We start from the raw sequence: 9,950 nt of genomic DNA, 5'->3' as shown, positions 1-9,950 counted from the left end.
CTATAGGATCTTAATCACATATAACCTTAGCGTATCCACTCAGCAACTATAGACCTACTAGTAAGGGTCTTTTTAGTTTTCACATAAGTTAATTATAGTACCACAAAATACTCCTATAGTATTTTGAGTTTATGTTATGTTCTAGTGTTTTTTTGTAGTAAGAGTCGGTAAGTTCTTAGACTTGTTGCAACACCACAACCATTCTTAGGCATATGCTAATCACTTATCGGATAGATATAGTTGATCAGGCTATATCAATCCCAGACTTTATCATATATCCCCAAGCCTACTCGTGGTGTTCAACAATCACAATACTTTCGTTATGTTCTCGTATGACACTGTTTTAGTATGTATGCATGTAGGTATACTTTTAGTAAAATATTTATCATATTTTTAAAAGTATATCTCTTGGCCAGAGTGTTTTAGTCCCATTTTATTTATAGTTGTATATCTTTTATGGGTTGATATACTTAATTCACAATAAACAATGCTCTGATACCAATCTGTCACACCCACAAACCAGAATGGCAGAAACATCCGGGGGCGGATGACGTCATGTATAGTATCATAACAATGAATAATAGTAAGCAAGCAACAACATCCATTGCATTAATAAATAAGTTAATACATGTGTTCTTTGTATAGTTTGTATGACACCAAAAATGTATAGAAAAATAACAGACGAGTCTTTAATATGCTCCGTCTTCTCCAAAACCTGTGTAAGTGTACCTGTCTACTAGTTCCCTGACAATACAAGTTATTTTGAAAGGGAGTATCAACATTTAAGTTGGTGAGTTCATAAGCATTTAGTGTTTAATGTTTGTATATGTTCTTTGATAGTGTTAGTATGTTCCCCAGAAAATCCCATATCTTCTACAATAAATGAAAAGTAGTCTTCAACCCTAAGACTCAAATGTTTGTATGTTTTGTAATCTGAAATAGTGTAAGTGTATGTTTTGTACTCCGAAATAGTGTAAATATATGTTTCCATATTTGTAAAGTATCTTTACTAGAAAAATAGTATGCTTTTTCATGTGTGAAGATTAATGTCTGTATGTATTGGAAAATGAAGACTCACAGTAGTAATGTTTAAAATGAAACTACTGAATAAATGTTTGTCTTGTGAACCGAAATGTTATTTAATGTTTAATGTGATTGAGATTATAACCATGCTTGATTGACTAGTATAAACACGACGTTCTTCAGGCGTCGAAAAAGAAATGCATTTGTCACCCGTAGACCTGCCGGTCCCAACTGTAGCTAACAGCCAAGGTGCAGGATTGTCAGTCCCGTATTTATCTATACACAAACTCACGCTCTCTCTCCAGGAGACACTGGTTATAAAACATGACTTAGCAAGGAAGTTGCTAAGTACCATGAAGTAGTGTTTCACATTCTAGTATTAACTCGTATGTATAGTATTTATATGTTTTCTTGTTCTTGAAATGAATAGTGTACTTTGAAATGAAAAGTAGTAGTATGTTTGTATCGATTCATGTAATGTTTCTTTGTTCTAGAAAATAGTATGAATTGACCTTTAAACTATATCTATTATAGTTTACTACTATGTTTCCTTGAACTGTAAATAACTTGGAGAAAAGACCCATTTGCTCAGGATATACAAATGAGTTAAGTATGTTCTTGAAATGAGCTTTAATACTCATGTATATATTTAGTATGTATAATCATGATTTAGCCGACAGTCGGACTGGTGATCCTACCCTAAGCCCACAACAAAACAAGGAACAGGAGTTAAGGTAATAGCAATAGTCCTAAGTCCGTTAAAGCCTAATTATACATAAATATACATATGAATATGATTTGATAAAAACAATAGTTTAAGTAGTTTGAAAAGCAGTTTGACAAAGTTTATAAAGCATTTCTTGTAAAGATAAGAAAAGCATTGAAATTTTTTAACACAATTGTCTTGTGTTGTACTTGTATCCCCCCCCTAAAACATTTGAAAATGGTTGATTGTAGGGGTATGAACTCACCTTATGTGAGTGATTCGATTGAAGGTTCGATATAGGATGTTTTTCCACAAGTTAGATCCCATGACAAAACGAGTCCTAATAGAATTTCACGCAATATATATGCATATAGTTAGTGAATATAATTGCAAGTATGTTAAGGAAACAACCTTGTTTGCATGATTTACTTACAAAAGAAGGGTGTTAGAAGCAATTTCGGAGGCTGCCTAGTGTTTCCGGTCGTCCTTGGGTTTTCGGCCACTTGAATCTTCAAGTAATATACTTCGTGTTCTTGGTCAAACCAAGATGATCCAAGTGATTTCGGTTGAAGATCACCGAAATGGAAGGTGATTGCATGATGAAATGAAGAACACTTGATGTTCTTAGCAAGATCCTAAGAAGATTCAAAGGATTTTCGGATGATAGTTGAGAAAGAATAGTGAGTTTTCGGTTGATGTTCTTGAGAGGAAAGTAGGTGTTTTTGGTTAGAAGGTGAAGAAGTGAGAGTATTGGTTTCGGTGTTTCTATATATAGCAAGATACCTTTGACGCTCCACCAAGAATGAGGGTTTGCTGCCGAGGTTTCTCGGCCGAAACTAGTTTGCAGCTTCGGACATTTGCACTCCGAAGTGAGTTTTCGGTCCGAAGGGTTTGCAGCCTTTGCGAGGGTTTTCGGTCTTGGCAAGGATTCTCGGATTTTGGGTGTTTTCACTTCTTAATCACACAACACCTTTAATACAATGTTTATACACATATAGGTTGTCAATCTAACCATAATAAGTTAATCAAAACAACAAGTTGACCTTTATTTGACATGTTTGACTTTTACAAGATTGAAAATAACGGGTTGTCATAATATATGAATGTTATGTTGAAAAGGTTTGACATAAGGAAATTGTATATATGAAAATGTTATAGCAAGAGACTGGTTAAAGGGACTAGAACGAGATATGTCTTAAATGGTTAAGCAATTGTCAAGGATAATCTGAGGTTTACCAAACATTGGTTGCTCATGGACAGTTGGAAGTATAGTGTAAATTTTGGAAGGACCATATTGACATTCTAAAAAGAGGCAACTCTTGTTCAGAAGTGATAGTCAAAATGGGGATATGGAAATGTTTCCATAAGTGGAAGTTATTCTTTAAATCTGTGTAAGATTAGAAAACTTAATGCAAGAAGGATGTTCAAAGGAATGTACTTTGAATGTGAGACTTCGTTTCCATGGAATTGCTCTCCATTGGAATACTTTGTAATGTCTGTTGCCAAGTCTCTGTGACTTTTGTGCATAGTCATTACAAGAGGATCATTGTATATAAGTTTAGAATCTAACAGATTTCAGTAAATGGCAAGATTTTGGCATTCTTACATTTACGATAAGGATTTGGAATTGTGAAATGAGCATCATTGAAATGTTGTCAATTGATCTATTTCAAAAAGAAAGGACCATAGGTAACCATAATGTACATGCTTGGAGCATGGGATAACTATTGTTTTAATTGAATTATTAAGTTGATTATTCAAAACATTATACAATGAATAATATGTAATCAATATGGTGAATAAATAAAAGGTGTTTTATTTTCATTCACAAGTTCTGGGACCATATTGGATTCGATTATTCCTATGTTTCACTTTGCATGTTTTGACTTCGTGAATAACTAGGTTATTCAAACTGTCCACAGTCGATCGTACTTTGGAAGTAGGTATTGAGGCAAGACTATCATGAATGGGTCTGTAGATTTGTCTAAAGGCTTTTAGGCATAACACAAGTTTGCTGCAGTGTTCATGAGTACTTCTGTAATAAAATTCGAGTATTGGATTAAACCCACGCTCATCTGAATCACTTCATGGATTTTATCATGAGTGATTGTGAGATGATAGTATCTTATATTCTTGAAACCAAGACATGTGAGTTGTAATTTACAACTCGGTTGCATATTGACATGTGTAAACGCACCAGTAATTCGGTGTTATAAAACATATTCTTGTGTGTGATTTGATGAGTAAGTACAACCAAGCATTTGAGTCGAAGTTTATCCATTCCTTTTACCCTTAGAGGGATAAAAGCGATATCTGTGGGCCCCTCGATGATTTAGTGATGACAACCCTAAGTGCTTGGCCAAGCCTGGACTGATTTGATTTTTTCAATTAGTCAGTCGTCATAAATCGGAAATCGGGAAACAACAGATGGACAGAGAGAATGATTATAATCCATGTCTTAGTCCATATGATATCTTGTAGAATGGAGGAGTATATGATCCCTTATCTAATGGACGCGTCATTGACTAGGTCTGAGTTCGACAGCGGCTTTTAAGAGCTACGATTGCTAGTCGGGATTTTGGAGTCATACTTGCAATAATAGTTATTAGACTTATCCACGTAGGAGACTGTTGGATTAGGTGTCTAAGCCCATAACTATAATTGGTATGCACTTGACCCGAGAGTAGCATGGTCCATTTGGGTTGCCTTCACCAGGACAATTTGATAGGATAGACTTTTGAGAAGAGGTTATTTATGATTTATTAATATATTATAAGTTCTAATATATTAATATGAAATCATATGATTTAATTAGTATTGACCAAGAATTAATTTAGAATTAATTTAGTGATCAAAAGAGACTAATTAAATTAATGGGGACTAATTGTGTAAATTAGTTATATATATGGTTTGGGCTTATGATACATGATGGACTAAGTTTACCGAAGAATTCATAAAGAGTTAGCCCACTTGAATCATGGATCATGGATAATAAGCCCAAGAGGACGGATTAGGGTTTACCCATGAATCTTGGATTCCTAACATATATATAGAGCACCCCATAGCTAAAATTGCCACACTAATGTTCTATGAGTTCATATGAGGCGATTTGTATGCAAGGATATTCTCTCTCAAAAGTCTTCCTTTGTTCATGGTGTTTGTGAACCATTTGAGGTGCAACATTGGAGGCACTAAGTTCTTAAAGGCCAAAACTACAAGCTACAACAAAGAGGTAATTCTATAACTCATTTCTATGATGTTTATGTCAATTGTATGCTAGTTGTAGGCTTAATGCTTTGGAAACAATATTGCATGTATAATTAGAGAAAATATAGATCCAAGGCATTTAGGGTTGTATGTGCACCATAGGATGTTGTAGTATACAAAACCCAACAAGAGTGATGACTTGAGAGTACGAGGGTATAGTGACGCCAGTCTTCAGATAGACCGTGATAATTTTCGATCTCAGTCAGGCTGGGTGTTTACCCTAAATGGTGGAGCAGTGACTTGGAAAAGTTCCAAGCAGGAGATTATGGCTGATTCAACATGCGAATCAACGTACATAGCAGTGAGTGAAGTGTTGAAGGAGGCGATATGGCTCAAGAACTTCATTGGAGACCTTGGAGTTGTACCGGCCATAAAGGAGCCTATGGAGATTTTCTACGATAACGAAGGCGCAATTGACTTGACCAAGGAACGAAGGGATCATGGCAGATCCAGGCATATTAGGCTTCGGGTGGAAGAGGGAGTCCTCATAGTGAAGAGTGTATCGTCAGAGGATAACCCAACAGATCCCCTTACGAAGGGACTGAGTAGGGTTAAGCACTTGCAGCACGCTAGGACCATTGGGCTGAAGGACGATATTAGTTTTAGTGATTAGATAGCTTTAGAAACGTGTAATACATAAATTGTAATTAACATTTGATGATTAAATAAAGGTGTGTTACTTATAAGTAAAGTTGCCGTCTTGTGTTAATTATTTACTATTGTTTCACTTTGCATGTTTTGACTTCCTAAATAATAAGATTATTTATACTATCCACAGTCGATCATACGTTGGAAGTAAGTATGAAAAAAGACTGTCATGAATTGGCTTGTAGACTTTCTAAAGCGTTTAGACATAGCAAAAGTTTGTTGCAACGTTCATGAGTGCTTATGAAATAAGATTTTAGCATTGGACTAAACCCGTGCTTACTTGTATCACTTCATGGAATTAATCACGAGTGATCGTAAGACGATAATATCATATAGTCTTTAAACCTAGATATATGAGTTGTTGTTTGCAAGTTGGTTGTGCATTGATAATGCGTAAACGCATTAGTAAATTGTTGTTATAAAAGGTATTGTTGTGTACGATTTGATAAGCAAATAGTACAAGCATATAAGTCGAAGTTTATCTGTTCCTTTTATCCTACGAGGGTAAAAGCGATATCTGGGCCCTTCGATGATTTGGTTTGACTTATGTGTCGGGCCCAGTCAAGACTGGATTGATGTGTTCAATTAAGTTCTATGTCAGACGAATAAAAGATCGAGAAACAAACTGCTGGACAATATGTATGACTATGTTCCATGTGGTTGTCCGCACGATATCTTGAGAACGGAGGACTATACGATCCCTTATCTAAAGGACGTGTCAGAGTTCGACAGCGGCTTTTGAGAGCTACGATTGCTAATCGGATTTTGAAGTCGTACTTGCAATTATAGTTATTAGAATTTATCCAAGTGGGAGACTGTTGGATTAGGTGTCTAAGCCCATAACTATATTTGGTATGTACTTGACCCGATAGTAGCATGGTCCTTTTGGGTTGCCTTCGCCAAAGCAACTTGACTGGATGAAAAATAGAGAAAGATGTTTATTATGGTTTATTAATATATTATGAGAATAATATATTAAAAGAGAAATGATATTGTTTAATTAATATTGGTCAAGAATTAATTTAGAATTAATTTTGTGGTCAAAAGAGATTAATTAAATAAAGGGGACTGATATTGTAATTATTGGATAGTTTCAAAATGGGATAAGGAAACCCTAAAGATAGGGTGGGAGAAATCCTTACGGATAGCCCATAAGATTTCGTCCAAGGTAGGGTTCTGGAAGATTCTTATGGGCTGCTTAAGGCTTAAGCAACTGGATTAGGTCTTTAACTGAAACCCAAATTCCTCACCTATATAAGGAACCCTTTAGGCTCCCAAAATCGGCTACACTAACCCTAAGAAGTCCTTGGAGCCGATTTTTAGCCTCTCCCCTCTCTCTCTAAGATTCTCCATTGCTTTGGAGTTTGTGATCTATCAGAGGCACAACACTTGGGGTGCTAAAGTTCTCAAAAGCTCAAGTTCTTCAAGCAACAATCAAAGGTATGATTCTATCTTGTTGATTTCGATTTTTATGATATGCTAGATTAGGGTTTTGCAAGTCTTGGACAGTTATGCATGTACAATGAGAAAAACTAGATCCAAGCATTAGGGATTGCATGTGCACCATAGGAATGATGTAATGCTCAAAACCCATTAGTTACTTATGGGTATTGTTGTTGTATTAGGTTCTAAGCCCATAACTATATTTGGTATGTACTTGACCCGATTGTAGCATGGTCCTTTTGGGTTGCCTTCACCAAAGCAACTTGACTGGATGAATAATAGAGAAAGAGTTTTATTATGGTTTATTACTATATTATGAGAATAATATATTAAAAGATAAATCATATTATTAATTAATATTGGTCAAGAATTAATTTAGAATTAATTTTGTGGTCAAAAGAGATTAATTAAATCAAGGGGACTGATATTGTAATCATGTGATAATTGCAAAGTGGGTTGAGGATCTCTTAAGTAAGAGGTGGACGAAATCTTATGGAAGCCCATAAGGATTTCGTCCAAGGGCTACGTTCTGGAAGGATCTAGTGGGATGCTTAGGCCTTAAGCAACCATATTAGGTCTTTGACTGAAACCCTAATTCCTCAGAGGCATCACACTTGAGGTGCTAAGTTCTCAAAGGTTCAAGATCATCAAGCTACAATCAAAGGTAATATCCTAATTCTTCATTAGATATAGATTTCGATTTTATTGTATGCTAGATTAGGGTTTACAAGCCATGGATAATTATTGCATGTACAATTAGAGAAACTAGATCCAAGCTTTAAGGTTTGCATGTGAACCATAGGATTGTTGTAATGCTCAAAACCCATCAGTGGTATCAAAGACTAGGATGTTCTTCTATTGTATTTGATGCCTTGTTAATTGTTCATAGCTTGAAAATTTTCGAAATCTGGTTTCTGTCGACTCGACTCGTCAAGTCCATACATGAACTCGGCGAGTCCAAGCCTGACTCAACGAGTTCTCAGGTCTGTTGGCTGATTTTTCTGGATTTTGACTAAAATTAGATTAGGATAATTACCATAAACGTTTTTAACTAATAAAATTTGATTTGCATGATATGGTATTGATTATCCTCATCCAATTAGAAGATAATTGTCAAATAATAAGATAATTACAAGTTTATATGATAAAGATTAATTATTTGTATTTTTTATTTGAATTATCTTGTAAGGAAAGTTGATTAGGTCAAATTATGTGTTAAATATTATTTATATTATTATTTAATTATTTTTCAAATTTGATCTAAAAGATATTTTGAAAAGTTTCAAAATTTGCCCTCATGTTTTGGAATTTAAATTTTAATTAAAAGTTGAATTTTGAAATATTTAAATTCTAAACCTTGGATTTTTAAAAGCTAAAATTCAACCCTTGAAAAATTCAACCCTTACCGTTAGTAGGCCTCATTCACGAAGCTCGTCTATAAGGGGGGTATAAGGTTACTGCCTATAAAATGGTGGTTTAATGGAAGTCCACTCTCACCCACTATTTCCTTGACTGGTGGAGGGTCGTTAGCCGAACGGATAGGATAGGACAACTAAAACCTCATTAATAAGTATAATGATTATATAAAGTAACTAAAATGTTTTTACAAATTCCCAATCTTAGTTACTTTAGGAAAAATGTGAAATTGTATGCTATTCCATGAAATTGCACTTTGCACCTTGCCAAGTCGTTAGTGGAGCATGTGTGGTTAACCGCACACTAATTTGGGACTAGCAAGGGTGGCAAATGGTAGATCGATGTTTATCATAGATTGATGGAGCGTGTGTGGTTAAACGGCACGTCAATTAGGTTGTAAATGACATCGAGAGTACCAAGCGCATTTGCATGGTTATTCACACCTTGTTTGTGATCCGCGGTATCCCAGCCACAAACTTGAAGGGCATAATCGAGATTTAAATATGCCATTGAAAAGTTCAGTGAATCTTAAAAGAATCTAGGAATTTCAATTCATTTAAAACTTAAATTTCTTTTTCGTTGTTCATGGTGGAAATTGGTAAATCGTCATTTACCTACCTTCAAATTATTTGCAATTAGATTACAGAATCCCTCTTCTGAATTGTAAATAATTGTGTTGGATTCTAGCCCTAATTTCTCATTTGGGTGTTTAATTGGGGATTCTTATCTAATCTAAACTTTGTTCCTTTTCTTTTTAGATGTCTACTCCAAACAACAATGCTTCTGGATCGACCCCTTCTGGCTCATTCTCACTCATGAACTTGTGTGGGAAAGTGATATTCGATGGATCCAATTTTAACGATTGGATTCACAACATTCGAATGGTCACATGCTACGAGGACAAAGAGTATGTTCTCGACAAGGAGCTGAAAGAGGTCAACCCTAATACTGCTACTGTTGAGGAAATCGTTGCGTATGATGCTCATGAAAGGGACGCTACAAAATTCCATTGCATCATGCTCGCAACAATGACTGTTGAACTCCAAAAGTCCTACGAGGAATTCTATCCCTACGAGATGCACCAAGATTTGATGGAAAAGTACCATCAAAGTGCTAGGCAAAAAAGGTACGAGATCATCGCTGCGATTATCACTACCAAAATAAAGGATGGAGAGTCCATCACGGCCCACTTGAGAAAATGCAAAGGTTTGTGGACCGCTTGCTGAAGTTGAGTGTAAACTTCGATGAGGAGCTGGCCATAGATATCATTCTACACTCATTGCCTCCTTTTTACAATCAGTTTTGTATGACCTACCATATGAACAAGGAGGAGGTCACTCTGAGCAAGCTTCAAGGCCTGCTAAGGACTGCTGAGAGTAGTCTAAAAGACAAATATGTTGTATCAACTCCTACTGCTGTTGACTCTGTATTGGCTATTCGGCAAGTT

Source organism: Lactuca virosa, chromosome 3 (assembly GCF_052849685.1).
Source record: "Lactuca virosa cultivar CGN04683 chromosome 3, Lactuca_virosa_CGN04683_v6, whole genome shotgun sequence".
Taxonomy (NCBI): Eukaryota; Viridiplantae; Streptophyta; class Magnoliopsida; order Asterales; family Asteraceae; genus Lactuca; species Lactuca virosa.
The sequence above is the reverse complement of the archived record's forward strand: the minus strand, read 5'-3'. Positions refer to the sequence as shown.